The 15699-nt window shown below is 31.2% G+C and overlaps 1 long non-coding RNA gene across 1 annotated transcript; it reads right to left on the reverse strand.

Annotated features, from left to right (window-relative positions):
* On the reverse strand, positions 1–1703 carry LOC121114882 (uncharacterized). Its single transcript, XR_005863364.2, has 2 exons — positions 1183–1703; positions 1–1058 (listed from the first exon to the last, which is right to left on the reverse strand). It is a non-coding gene; the product is annotated as an uncharacterized lncRNA (long non-coding RNA).
* Between the last annotated feature and the right edge of the window lie 13996 nt (positions 1704–15699).

Here is a 15699-nt window from a genome sequence, read left to right on the forward strand (position 1 = left end):
TTAGTTTTTTAAAATTTATGGAGTTTTTTTATTTTGAAAATATATAATTTGTATATATATATATATATTTCATCTTTGTATAAAAATTAGCGAAAACGACAGAACTCAAATTCAATTTTTTTTTTTTTCTTTCTCAAACTTTTCCACCAATTGATTACTGACCCTAAATAGGCCCTAACACGATTCGGGAAAATAGTAAAAGGAAGGCTTTTTTGATTGAATGTTTTTCTTTCTTGATCTCATCGTTGTTGATCGAGTTCGAGCTGGGGTAGTGGAAAAAGAGATGAACTATGGAGATCTTATGAAAGATCGCTGTATGATGCCCATGGTTGATAAAAAAACAAGAATTGACCGCGAAATAATCCGCACTCAATTACAAATAAACAAGTCTTTGAAATATGTAGGATTTGGCTTAGTATTGATGGTAGGCAGCGGGAGCGGCGTGGACAGCTGAGTATGCAGCAGCAACGGGAGCAGTGGCATAAGCACCGTGGTAAGCAGCTGGGGCAGCGGCATAAGCACCGTGGTAAGCAGCTGGGGCAGCGGCGTAGGCACCGTGGTAAGCAGCTGGGGCAGCGGCGTAGGCACCGTGGTAAGCAGCAGGGGCGGCGGCGTAGGCACCGTGGTAAGCAGCTGGGGCAGCGGCATAAGCACCATGGTAAGCAGCTGGGGCAGCATATCCGGAGTAATAAGCAGGAGCATAGACGGGTTCTTGGTGAATGTAGGGCTCAGCGGCGACCTCCTCATGAACATATTCCTCAGCAGGGACCTCCTCGTGGGAGTATTCCTCAGCGGCGATCTCTTGATGAACGTATTCCTCAGCAGGGACCTCTTCGTGAACGTATTCCTCAGCTGCAACTTCTTCGTGGAGGTAGGGTTCGGCAACGGGTAGGCATCAGCGTAGGCATAAGGGTAGGCGGCAGGAGCGTGAGCATAAACACCATGGTGAGCTACGGGGCACCATATCCGGCATAACCGTACAATCCGTGTCCATGGGCATAGGCACCGGGGAGGACTGTGCTTGAAGCAACAGCGATGAGGGTAGAAAGAACAGCGACCTGAAAAAGAAGTGAGTAATTATTATGATTTATAAAGAACTGCTGTTGTCTTTTTATTGGTTTATCGATTTGTTTTTGTTGTTTGTATTGTAAAATGAAAGAAAAGATGCTGTATAACACTTACGAAAGCCTTCATTTTTGTTTGAGAAAATTGAACTGCTACTGTGTATTCGCTACAGAAAACAAGTGATACTGATTCCCTGGATTACCAAAGCTTATATAGGTCCACTTTTGAGTTGCAAATAGACCCCGCACACTCCTTTTCAGCGCCCTTACATGCAGAAGAAAAAAGATAGTAAAGAAAACTCCATTCAGACAGGGCTCCACCCAAAAACTTATGCAAGTCGTCGGACAAGAAGAAACAGGAGGTGTGTATGTAGGTAAATAATAAATAAAAGATAACGCCCGAACGCCAAAAAAAAGGTGAAGAGAAGTCAATGAAATTGCTTATTATACACAACCTCTTGATAAGAGTATATGGAGATCCCTTTTTTATTGGGTGAACATCATAGTTAATCCAGTATTATTACTTGAATCATGTTGCTATCATAAAAATATTAATAATAATTATCAATGTTTTGTTTTGTCTCTGGTTTCATCGTTTGGTTTGTCTTCTTATCCACATTCAATTTGAAAAAGTCGGACTTGCTATACTTTTACAGTTTCTATCGTGATGTTTAACCCGTGACATGATTTGGATAGAGTAACAATATCACTTTAAAAGGATGTTACTGTATGTCGATTTTTATTTACAACTTATGCATCATTTGTCATTTAATAAATGATTACATAAAAATGTCAACACCACAAGTATTTTACAGAAAATAGGATTAAAGTATTACCAAGGCCTTTTAATCACATCTGCACTATAATTTGTACTTAAATTTTCTGTAAAATTGAAGCCAGTAGCATTTCTTATTATGGATAAAACCCCCTTCTAAAAGGATCAGTCTTTTTCATGATCTTTCTCTTTCAAAAATTACAGAAGACTAACATTACCAATTGCGTGGAAAAGGGCCATCTTGTTGACGATTCTGGCAATAAAATTTGGAGAATTTGACTTTTGATGATGGGGGACGATGCCTATATATGGGGGGAAAAAGTTACTTAGTTTATTTGTGTGTTTTAATGTCACCATTATCAGAGTAAGTTTCGTCAAAAAAGTGGGATTATTCATAACACAACATCTGGGTTCATAAAACAGATAATTTATAAATTTAAATTTAAAATTAGCACGTTATTCATCATATAACGGATTTTGAATACAATAGTATCATAATAATTTATCTATCATCTTCATATACAGAGATAAAATGTGTTTATAGCCCACGAAAATATATAATTTCAATTTATATAATTGTACTTACATATACAAGGTTCCTACATCTATGTCTCGTCGTAGAAAATTGTCGTGGAAAGCTTGACACATTTGATATTTCTTTTCATGTTTGATCTTGTTTTATTTTTGATACTATGAAAATTTATATACTAGCTTATAAATTACGATTGAGTCGGCATACGGAAAATTAGATAATTTTGAAATTACTAAAGAGCTGTAACGTTGCGCCGTTATGATGTCTTTGGTGAAGTCAAAGTATAAAATAACGAACAGGGAGATTACGAACACACTAGGATTACAAATACGATTCATTCAGAGGATGAGGAAGAGATACAGGAAGATCAGGCGTACCCTGCTACAATTTTCAAAAAGAAATTGAAGGCAAAAGAGGGTCATCATGAGGGTGGTGGCTGACATTTTGGATGATCCCAGAAGATCAACTGCCAGCTTGGCCAGATAATTGGATTAACTGGAACACAGTGCCACTGGAGGATTTACACTGAAATTCAAACAAGCTGTAGACTCGCCATTTGCTTTCAGAAAGAACAAGGAAAAGGCTGAATCTCTAATGGTCCCCCAGATCGCCTGATTTAGATCCAATTGATTACTTTTTCTGCGGTATGTTGGAATTAAATATCAAGAGATGTGTCCACAACACAACAACCTTCCTAATTAACAATGAGTGCAGCAAGATGGACCAAGGAATGGTGAAGGCCGTCACTGTTCGCTTTAGAGGGTTGAAGGAATTAACTTTGGACAAAATAACATTGTTGCCAGTTTTGGAATAATGGAAATATATTGACTTTTTTCTGAGATATGCTAGTTTGTGTGATTTTGTTGGTAAGGTGACAATTAGAAGTCGGAAACCAGTAATGAGAGACATAATGGTCATTCATATCCCTTTCAAGACTCAAAATAAAATTACAGTAGTTTAATCTAGTTTATATATAGTTATGTTCATACTCGTGATAATATATGTACATTGTACTGTATATATATGTACAGTACATATATATTAATGACCACAAATTTGGCAAGACTCATTGTATGTAGATTGTTGTATGAAAATATATGTTTTTCCTTATATTATTACGAAATTATGTTTGGATCATTACTTTAGTAAAATGTAATGGCTTTTGGGAATGAATTATACAACAATAAGAATCATTTTTTTGTTCTTTTGAAATTTATTTTCTTGATTCTTCCACAAATCCATGAACATTGAACACGGCGTTACCTCACAAACATAAAAATATAAACGATTTTTCAACGTACTTATTTCCTCTATAATAATTTTCTGAATGTTGACTCGTTAAACATAAATGACATAAATGTGAATAATTTCCAACAATTAATAAATAATAATAATTCTATAATCGGCTAACTTCTGTTCTGTTTCTTTTTGAAGAAAAGGTTCCAAGGTATAATAAAGATAATGACTTGTTCGAAAATCATTAATATAGTTCTTCATACTGTAATTGAAAGAAGATAAATAATATTTATCTATTATTATCTAACAAATACTTAATATTGAAGGATGTTCTACACTCGGGGATGGATCAGTAATCCGGGTTATTCCTAAAGTATTCAAGTCTTTTCTTTTTTATGAGTACTTATATAAATAATGACTAAGCAACCTTAGTACTTCATCTTTTGTGTGACGTCTTAATATTTATTGAAAAATGCTTGCGATTTCTTCTCTTAAATTGTTTATTTCCGTAGTTATACTCTTCTGTCATGATGATGGGTGCCATAACTATAGAAATAAAATACATATAGGGTTAACGCTAAGCAATTTTGGAAGCCAAAAGTTAGTTGACCCAAAAATGAAAAATAGTTATACATCAATTACTCCAGATATTATATGGAATCATCCTATATATAATAATAAATCAAAGCAGTCTTTCTGTCTGTCTAAATATATGAATGTCTGAATATATGACATCAAGTCACCTGGTGCACTGTATATAGTGCAATATAATATCTACAAGTATGAACTACATCAATATATAACAGTCCCTCATGTACCTATTATATAATAATTCATGTGCGTATATGAATAAAATGTAAACTCTGGTATGTTAAAATTTATTTTGTTTCTTTATGTTAGGGAACACTCTTAAGACTAAAGTACTAAAAAGTCATATTTTTTTTTATTTTTCAAACTCTTATTATTATTATTTCATCCTTGAGAAAACACGTCATATTATTTGATGTTAGTATTATTGTATTGAGTAATTATGTGTGAGTGAGCTGATGAAAAACGGAAACTAACACTGAGGATGTATTGGTGGGGGTATTTTCTATGCTATAAAAGACAAATTTATCTTTTTAGCCGTCGCTGAATGACTCTGGGCAATGCTGGAAACTACCACTAGTACTTTTAGATAACTGAAAAGTTATATAAATAATAATATAATCGAATTCAAAATACAGTGAGGAGCGAACGTAATCATATTTGAAGCGCCTTTTATGTTGTTAACATATCAATTTATTACCACTCCAATTTGAATGTTTTTGATTTAACAAAATTGACGACATATATTTATGACAAAAACATAATGCAACTTTTCATTGTTGTTATTTTTCAAAAAGTTGGGAGGGCCCCTTACTTTTTCCCTATTGAAGTAACAATTCACATAACTTATCAGTAACTTAAGTGCATATCTAAGTAAGTTTTGTGCTTTATCCTGTAGTTCTAAAGGTTCTTTCTAATAAAGCACGATTCAATCCGACTAGAAAGCTCAATTACTCATGTTTTCTTGATTAAATAAAATATCTGAAAACCATTCCTAATCTACACTTAATAATTGAAAGAATAGCAAGTAACTATGTATAACAGTTATTGTTTTGACAAATTTTCATAATATAAAGAACAAATGAACTTAATGAGTTCTTTATCACATGACCTAATTTTTTTTATCATTGCTGTTATTGTCTATTAAAGAGGATGCTGCAGTTTGTAATTAATAATAAAATAGTAACAAGGTACGCAAGTATATAATCTTATTCGTGTATACTTTTATCAATTAAATAAATAAGATAGAGGGTTGATATAATTTTTTTTTTTTGGGTATTTCTAAAACAAAACAGGTCTTAAAAAGGTTATTCAATTTATTAATAACTATCCCTATATTGCAGGTTTATAAATTAACAAGTACTTTGTACATAAATATCACGTAGATCCTAACTGAAATATGATTACAAAGTACTTTGTTAGTTAGTGCCAAAGTAAATTATTATAGTAAACTCATTAGAATTTAAATAAACTACAAATTATTTTTTTAAAGATAAATTATTGTAATAAAATATATATTATGTATGCATATATAGTAGGTTACGTGTAAGAATTTGTGACATGTTGGACTAGGATGAATTAAATTTTGTGCATTCTCAAGAAATTAACGACTCCTTTTGACTTGTTTCGCTAAAGGACTGTTCCAGCGTATTGGGCAATCCTGAACGAGAATCAAATTTTCCAAGTGCAACTCGGATTGAGCTGAATGGAGTAGTCGCTTTGCATTTGTGCTTCGTCTTGTTAATGTTGCAATTGACTTAACTTTATTCCTAAGGTTATCCAATTTAGTATTATTCCTTATCCCACTTGAGCCACAAAATTAAGGGAGTGGGCAAAGCAGCTGACATTCTTGATGTTGGTATTTTTAATAGACTGAATCATAACATGGGGATTATTGGTTGTAATAGCAACAACTTTTTCCTCCATGGATAACTTGTAGATGGCATTTTCAATGAAAGATTGAATATTATGTGAATTATGGGCGGTTAAGAATGAATGACATCTCTGCTGAAGACAAGAACGACTTTGATCTGGGTTTTACATACGATTGATGAAATGTGCAGCCAAACTAATGTAGGCGGTATTGTTACAGGAAGTCCAAATATCTGTAGTGAGGGAAATCTGTTCTGCAGTTGCTAATTCACCCATGAGAAGAGTCTTCATTTTGTCGAACTTAAGAGGGAGTAATTTATTACTAAGGGTCTTTCTATTAGGCAAAATATATCCTAGATCAAGATTGGCGACCAAATTTCGTAATCCGGAATCTTCAGCACAAGAGAAAGGACGTAGATCTTTGATGATCATTTCCAAAACAAGATTGTCTAATTTCTTTTTTCAAGGATTGGATGACTTTGTGACACGATACATTTATTCTGATATTTTAGGAAGCTTCTTAGAATCTTTACTCAAATCTGCAAGATTAAAAGACTTTAGATGTTTCACCATATTAGAGGTACTGCTACCACAAGCTGTTATTATTATTATTTATTTTTTTACAGAGATTACAAATCACTTTTTTGCTCATCTTTGTTCATGTAAAAAATAGAGGATCCTTATTTCGGGGCTACTGCTCCAGAAAAAGAACTCCCTTTTTCTCGGTATTTGACGGTTTATCTATGGATTTATAGACGTTAATGAATAATTATTCAATAATAAAGATGTACCGTACAAACTTTCATTATCCTATAATGATTGCATTGGGAGACTTTTCACAGTAAAATTATCACTTGAACTCCATTCATAATGATCAAATAATCCTTTCGTACTACTTTCAGATCTATCCAGGTCCACGCCTTTGCAAGTCAAAAAAGGATCTCATACTTCATCTCATAAAATGAAATATACCTAGGCAAAGATTATTTTTATTGATTAAATGAAAATATATTGGTAGAAATATTTCTTTGGACTCAACATACCTTAGAGTTGTAATCATATAATAAATAGAGTAAAACATGTAAGGTTGCGTTCTTTAAATACAAATATATTTTCTTTTATTGTCTACAGTAGGATATGCTACAGTTTTCAAACATAAATTGAGTAAAACAGGTACCCGTCTAATAAAAGAAATACCCGGATTCTTTTGATCAAATATTACGCGTGAAGAGTTTTTATCCGCCGAGTACCCATTTTTACGTGTAAAATGCGGTATATTTTTCAATGATGTTCCGGGTAAGGGTATGACTCGTACCCATCTCTAGTACCGATAATAATTTTATTTTTGAAATAATTTAATATCAACATCATTTGGTTATTTAAATAGTTTTCCCTCTAAAGCACGAATGTAAATAACTTTTAGCATTAGAACAATTCGCCAAATATTGATAATTCCAGAAAGTTTGGGGACCAGAAATTGTAATTGATTAGGAGTAATGAGAAAAAATCTATTTGAAACTCGTTGTTATAGGGTTTGTTCGATTTTAATCTCTCAAACTCACGAAATAGTTTAAGTTAGTTTTCTTCTCAATCCTATCAATTTTATAATTAAAGAACCATGTTCATTCTTCCTTGTTATATAAAGGAATTTTTTTTATTGGGATTAAGCAGGAGGCTCAGAAATTTGAGGGGTTACATTATTAGGAGGCAATATTTCTACGACGTTATAAAAACGGGTTCTAGTACCAAATTCGTATAGAACCGTTTTAAATACGTCAGCTCTCCGCTAATACTTTAGTATCGGTATAGCGAACAACACTTTTAAAGTGTAATAAAGATCAAACATCATTTCTTTTGTTAAAATAGTCAATATTAAATTGTTAAAGTTTTACCATATTTTTTTTTTATCCATTATTTGATAATCGAGAATATGTATTCCCAAAATCTGTAATACTGACAATTTATGTTTCACAAAAAATATAATTGCTCCTAAACAACGAAATATACATCACAGAAGGAAAGACCGACGACAGTTGACACAGTCCATCTTTCAGCAACATCAAAAACAACTGCTACAAATTTTTTATCAGAATTGTATAAAACCTATAACGCAGATTATTGTAAAAATATTAATAATTTATTTCATATTGTCTTTAAGATATAATATAAAAACTGATTTTAAGGGGATATATATATTTTTTTTAAAGGAGTAATTTTTTTGTGATAGTGTAATTAGTTTTTCATTGTTTTGTTTGTAACTTATATTATTTGAAATATTAATTATTTTGCTATTATTTAATATAATTTTATCAAAATTAAAAGCTTACCTATTGAACAGAAATTGATATTGTTACGCTTCATACAATAATTACACAATTTTTCATACCTAATTTTACCCAGGTTAGGGGTCTGAGTAAGTAATTTAGAGCTACAGAATGTTATATTTTAAGTATGTGCGACTTATTGTACTTACATGGTTAGAGTTAAAATCAACTCAATTACAATTGGTTTCTATTTCAAAACTCAATGAGAGTGAATTTATCCGATCTATAGTACTGATAGTATTATATTTTAATCTGATATAATACATTGAAAGTTAATAATTCAACATCTTGAAGTATTTTCTTTTATGTTTCTTTAAAATAATTTTCTAAATTTCTAACTCTAATTTGATTTTTTTACTGTTGCAACCGTCCACAGCTATTGAGGTAATATACACTTTTGGCAGTTCTCACTCAAATGCAATTAATGATTATATTACTGATTAGTATAATCTTTGAATAGATTCAAACAATAGCAAACACTTTTTGGCATCCTGTGTTAAATTTTTGGATGTCTGAATCAAAACCAACACAGAGTAATTGAGCCAAAAAAAAAAAAAAAAACTGGTTGCAATTGTTCTCCGTTCCAATTTCACATTAAATATCTATATATAATGTTTTCAAAGTATTCCATTGTTAGTGGACAGATGCTGCTGTTTAATCTAGAGTCTACACCAATATAGACTCGTTTTGATAAATTAAGAGCTCAACTAGACTTCGCTTAACCGATTCAACCTGAGAAAATATAACATATGTCGATAATTATAAATAAATTAGAACCTAATGGTTTATGATGACTAAATGCAACAGGTCATCATGACCTCAATGCTCTCTAATATACTTTTATGATACATGTATACAAATGTACATAACAAATGTGTATGTTTCTATTTGTGTCTCTCTGCGTTTGATCAATAAAAGTTATATATATCTGCATACCAGTACATATTCATGCGTAATTACAAGTTTAATGTCTATTATGACAATTTGATTTAATGAAGTCATAACTAATGTAGTTGCTTCCTGTTATGAATTCTAAAGCGTTGATATATTGTGATATATGTATAAGTGACTGTCCTAATTTTTGGTTTGTTTATTCGTTATAAATGTGTTTCAGAGGATTGATATTCCCTCATTTTTGTTGGATTTGTCATTGAATATCCAAAACAGATTGAACAATGGAGTTTTGTTCGATATACCAGTACTATAGTGGTTCCAGAAAGTAGCCGAAACTTTAAAGGTCAAAGTGTCATGGGCCCTCCCAAAATAGCAGAATTTCTAAAGTTATCCCCAGTGGTGTTGCTAGGCCCTTTTTCTAGGTTTGGAGTGTTAGATGAATAATTGATTTTTGATAAGGTATAAATTATACCTAAACCATTTATAGCGATAGATATTACACTTAAAAAAGTTTGGTATATATACAGGCTTGTAAGTGTTACGTTCAATTTGGTTTTTTTTTCTTCCTTCAGTGTTCATCGTTCAGCCATTATTTCCATTCCGTTCTACGTTCCAATCATAAGGTAGTACCATATAGGTACACTATACGAAGTCAAATCGTGACTTCCACTTTGTTAGTGTCAGGGAGGCCTCATTTGAGAACTAGGTTTCAAGATTTTTCAACACAATAATTCGAATTAGCAATAAAATGACCCATAACTGCCTATTTGATTTGGGCCCAGCACAACATCAATACAAGAAAAAATGGATCATGGACTAGTCGAGAAACTTCAGGAACGACCATTACCTCGCCTACGCGGTCTATGATGTTTTGCCAGTAAATCAGACTAAATTTTCAGCCTCTGTGATGATGTTGGGAATTGTGGCATGAGACAGGAAGAGGATGCCCTCGTATTGGTTCCCCAAAGGCCTAAAAACATGGGGCCAAGGAGTAACAGGACGTCCTCAAGGAGGATGTCTTGCTCTGGGTGAAGTCCAACTACCCAATAGGGAAACTATGTGTTCAAGCAGGGCTATACTGCGGCCCACACAACACAAGAGAGCAAAATTATTATTTTTATCGGCCCATTTGCTTACATTCTCGGCGAAATTATTTATAATTATTTAACTAGTCAAGTTCATTTGTTAGAGTTAACGTAGAATACTGTAAACTTTTTTCTTCGATAAGAGCTTTCAAAAATACCCACTCAGAGCCCCCTCCCACAGTGCCACTTCCACAAAATAGGTCTCCCAAGCGTTCGTCTTTGCTTTATCAGCCCTTTCAATCATATTTAAAAAATTTAAAATATATATATAAACTTTGATTTCTTGATTTTTTGTGAGTAATATTGGAACGGAACGCTAAAATCTGAGTTTTAGCGCTAAAAAAAAAATGTTCTGTTCAAAGAACACACGGTCCATGGAAACCCCTAAAATAAAACGATAAACAATTGAAAAATTTGTATGAATTTATAGACATTATATCCAGAGAAAACATTTAATGTAAATTGTATTTATATGAAATACTAAAACTAGTCCAATGTGAATTGTTATTAATAACAATTTTTTTGTTCTTTTTTTGGTCGAATAATTATCAAAAAGTATGAAAATATCGATACTACTATTGTTACCGAAATCAGCAAAAATAATAAAAAATTGGTCTCTAGAATTTAATTTGAAGGAGCAAAAAGTTTGACTCTAAATGACAATATTACATTTGTACAAAATAATAAAAGAATAATGTTGAATCATCCCATGTGTTACTCATATCTAGCCAAAAAAATAAAATAAAGTTTTGTAAGATATAAATAGATTGTTTAATTTTTTGAGTGTCATCGCCATGATTCTGTGTATTTACATATTTCAATAAAGTAAATCAATTTCGTTTGTTTGCTATACATGTTTAAAAATTATTTATCACTAGAGTTGTAAAAATATAACTTCTAACGAGTGCAAGACTTTTGGAAGTTGCAGAAGGGTCCATGGTGAGCTGAAGCCAAATTACGGGAAATTAAATTTTTGGTAAATAGATGTAAATTTTTGAAAAAAAAATCCTAAAAATATAACTTTTTTCAAAAAAAAAATAATTTTCTAGTAATAGCTATAAGTTTTGAAATAAAATTTATATTTGAAATTTAATTTTTAAAATTTTTTTCAGAAAAAATTAATTTTCTGTGAATAGCTATGGATTTAACAAAAAAAAAATCAAAAAAATTTATTTAAAATTCAATTTTCGATTTTTTTGTAGATAGCTATGGGTTTTTGAAATTTAAAAAAAAAATCAAAAACTAATCCACCCCCCACCTAAAATATATATATATATAACCCTGCAAACGCCTCTGAGTTATAACCTAAACAGTGGTTTTTACTTCCCAAAGTTGTTATCCTTGTTGGACTCAGAGTAGAATTGTGGATTGACATAGGAGTAGTTCATGCCAACGTCCTTGCTTAACATTATGGAGGGAAACTTATGTTTATACCCTTACTGTCATATCTGCTCTTCTCCAAAATATTCTCCAAATTGTTAGAGTTACAACCAAGGGGGTTTTTGGGGAACTAAGCCCCCAAAAATTTACAATACTGTTAAATGATTACTTATAAACATATGTGTATTTTATATTTAAATAGGATTACAATTTGTAGGGAGGAGGGTAGGACAACTGGACCCCCCCCCCAAAAAAAAAAAAAAACTTAATCTTTCAATTCTGTATTTTTATATTTCGGCAGGTCATATTTTCTACAATTGTACCCATCACAGATTGAAGGAAAATGAAAAAAATATATTTTTTTTTTATTGAAAAATGTTTGAAATGTTTTGAGATTGTAAATTCTTCATTGATTTATTAATATGCTATTTATGTATGTTGACTCCTAGTTGTAGCTAGTATAAGCAAATTGTACGAGTTGCAATATCCTTATTGTGCTATGTTTTATATATTTAAAGCACCAAGCCTTATATATTGGTGAAAATATTTTTCTATTTGATTTATGAAAATTACTTGATTAGTAATCCTTTTAATGGCCAATTGATACTTTTCTCTAAATCCTGACGTGATTGTGTTTATTTTTATATTTTATCAAAATAATACTTTATTTACCTTTAGTATTTGTTACATATGAATCTACATTTAAGCATCAGTAAACAAATTGAATTTTTTTCCCGGATGATTTATTATAACCCTATAAATTCATACTCTATATAAATTATTAGTTCGAGGAAATACTGTTGAATTGGTAGACTGTAGAGAAAATAAAATTTCAAAATTGATACATTACATTTATTTCAAAAAAGAATTTTTCTATACTTTATAAGGCATATCTATATCTAGTAATGAAAATCGTGTGTGTAATGGGCATGCCAAAACAACAGAAACCGAAAATCAACATGGAAGGAATGCTTTGAAGGAGAGCAGCTTCAATAAGCTGTGAAATACACTAGAACATCGGCAAGAATGACTCTGATATCGATCCCCAATTATACTCTGAGTCCAACAAGTACATACAATTATAACTCCGGAACAAATCATCAGGGTTACAATCCGTCTTTTATGAGTATACACGAATGTTGAATCAGGTTTTGAATATAATTACATTTATTTATGAAAGGATGTTCACTACTCAGGAGTTCAATAATAATGACAAAAACTAAGAAAAAAAATCGGTCTTCAGATTACCAATCCCAAAAATCGTGTCAGTTAAAAAAGCTACAGGATTGACATCATCCCACTCCCCTTTCATCTTCCTTTTCAAATCCATCGTTGAAATACTGATATTTAATTCCAGAATTTGTTAATAGCTCAGAAACGAATGAAAAATAAATCGAAAAAAGCTATAATGGGCACTCGGTAGAGCGCAAACTCTCCACTTAAAATCAAAGTTATGTACCCATATTTGCTCCAAAGTTTTGGTCGATCATGGCCTTTTACTATGAACATATATAATATTCGTACTAAGTTTGATCATAATCGATCTGTAACTTTTGCTGTAATCATGGTGACTAAAAAAAAAAACAGGGGCAAAAACATAACTTCGTTGGCGGAGGTTATGATGTTTATGATAAATTAAGTATATCAAGGAAAAAAAATATATAATACAAGAATTTAAAAAGATATTGAATATACACCCTAGAGAAGTAGCGGAGGGCTACTTAGTGATAAGGTTGAGAATCACTTTCCTATGTAGTGGAACTGTAAATAATTAGAATAACCTTTCTACAGTCAGTTCAATTTTTACCGTATATAAAGTGGTTATTTGGGAATTTATGTGACCATTTGACATTGACTAATTTGCATTCTCGCATCAACATAGTAATATATAACTTGGGCCATATCTAAAATCAATATATTTCAGTAACCTCATACTAAAATTAGTTAAAATCGTTAAAATGGACATAGTATCTATTGTAAAGACTTAAGAGTAAAACTATAATAATCTTTATAATCTCTAGACATTAAGGCGTACCAAAAACCAAAAAAATTAGAAAAACGAATAATGGCTAGATGTATTTCAATGTTGTGCATAAAAATATGAATACATGCCAAATTTGAGACACGGGATTGAAATATTAATGTATCATATTTTTTGACTTTACTTCATTTTATAGTATATAATGCATGATAATTCAAAAAGTTCAAGTTAAACAGTAATTAAATTATTATTTATTAATTGTAACTTTGCTAAGAAAAATTTCAAAAGTAGTGACCAGGGTTTCTCAATCTTTTTCCACTTCAAAATTTGTTTTCAGTCACGTATTCCCTACCCAGTGCAAAATATTTATGGTATTAAATAAATATATGGGTTTGTAATCTCACGTACACCTTGGAGTATCTCCAAGTAGCTCCATTTGAGAGTCACTAGTACAAATAAGTAAACTTGTTGTTACAGTTCTTTATAACCCCATCTATTTGTAATAAGGAAAAAGGTTAATGAAAATGGCGCAATTTTGATCTAAGATATTAATTCTTTGTTATGTTGCTTTCAAAAACATTTGATATAATATCATAATAAATACCTCTCTAAGTATACGCATGTATTGACTAAGTCATGTGAAGATATACTGAAAGTGTCAGCGAAATGTACAAATAAATAAATAATAAAGAATTGAGCAGAGATCATAAATATGTGTATCAAATTCGTCATGTTATATTTGAAAACTCTGCATTAGATTATATTGTTTTTAAAAATTTAGGAAATATTAATAACTCAAGATGGCTTAGTACTGCCAATAGGATTCTAAGTTTGTATTTTTTTGAAGAAAATTCTTCTGATAACTATATATTTTTTGGTAAATCTTGTAATGTATGATGTGAAAAATTTGTATAAATCCTCGTGAACTACATTTTGAAACAAATTATAAATTGTTAAGCTGCAAGATTCTATTAATTATTTTACCTATTTAGTAAAATTCAAACGTATTTATCAGTAAAGATAACTTTTAAGTGATTTTTGTCAAATGATATGTCGTCCAACAAACTTTACAACATATACTTTTTTTTTTGATTTACACTCACGAGGATTTACACATTTTTTACTTCCCTATGTATGTCTATACCTTGGTTGTGTTGGACCTTATTTAGAATTGAATACTGCAGTCCCTTCGAGTACAGTCCTGTATATCAGTCCTAACACTTATTAGGTTTGGTCCTTGATGACGTCACTCGACTTTATTTCTTTATACTTTTATCAATTCTACTCCTGACAGTCCGAAGGTCATAAAGCCCGATGCCAAGAAATAATAGGACATGTTATTTGACTAGTTTGGACTTGATCGAATAAATAAGGACTGACTATCTATACGCCTGTATGGCTCACTATAAAGAAGAATTCATATATAAAAAATGGGGCAAAACTATATTTTAAGCTATAAAATGGATGAATGAGCAAGTAGAAAGATTTCAAAAAATTGTAATAGCAGTAAATACAAGAGAATGTGTATTTTTCTCATCCTCAAAATGTTCTCGTTTATATGATTTGTGATAATAGACCTGAGATTTGGAAAACAACATGGGAGAGAATTAAATATTCATAAGCTTCACAATTATGTCCTAGATTGTTTAAAATAACATAGTTAACTTTCAGTATTATTGAATATTATAAAATTATTCATTGGGATAAGTAGAGGTGACTGACTTTTACTTTTTTTTGTGTTGCCCTTCATTACAAAATTTCTATCAGATAAGACCATTTATAACCATATCAAAAATGAAGAGCTATTTATTCCTGACAAATATTCATTACCCACTCAAGTTGGCAAAAGAGCAGTTAGAAATGTGACATGAGCATCATCAAAATACTAAAACGACGTGACAAGAGATGTTTATATATTTGCAAGAAATTTTAAAAAATAGTTATCACTCTAAGCCACATATATATATT

This window comes from Lepeophtheirus salmonis, chromosome 3 (assembly GCF_016086655.4).
Source record: "Lepeophtheirus salmonis chromosome 3, UVic_Lsal_1.4, whole genome shotgun sequence".
NCBI lineage: Eukaryota > Metazoa > Arthropoda > Copepoda > Siphonostomatoida > Caligidae > Lepeophtheirus > Lepeophtheirus salmonis.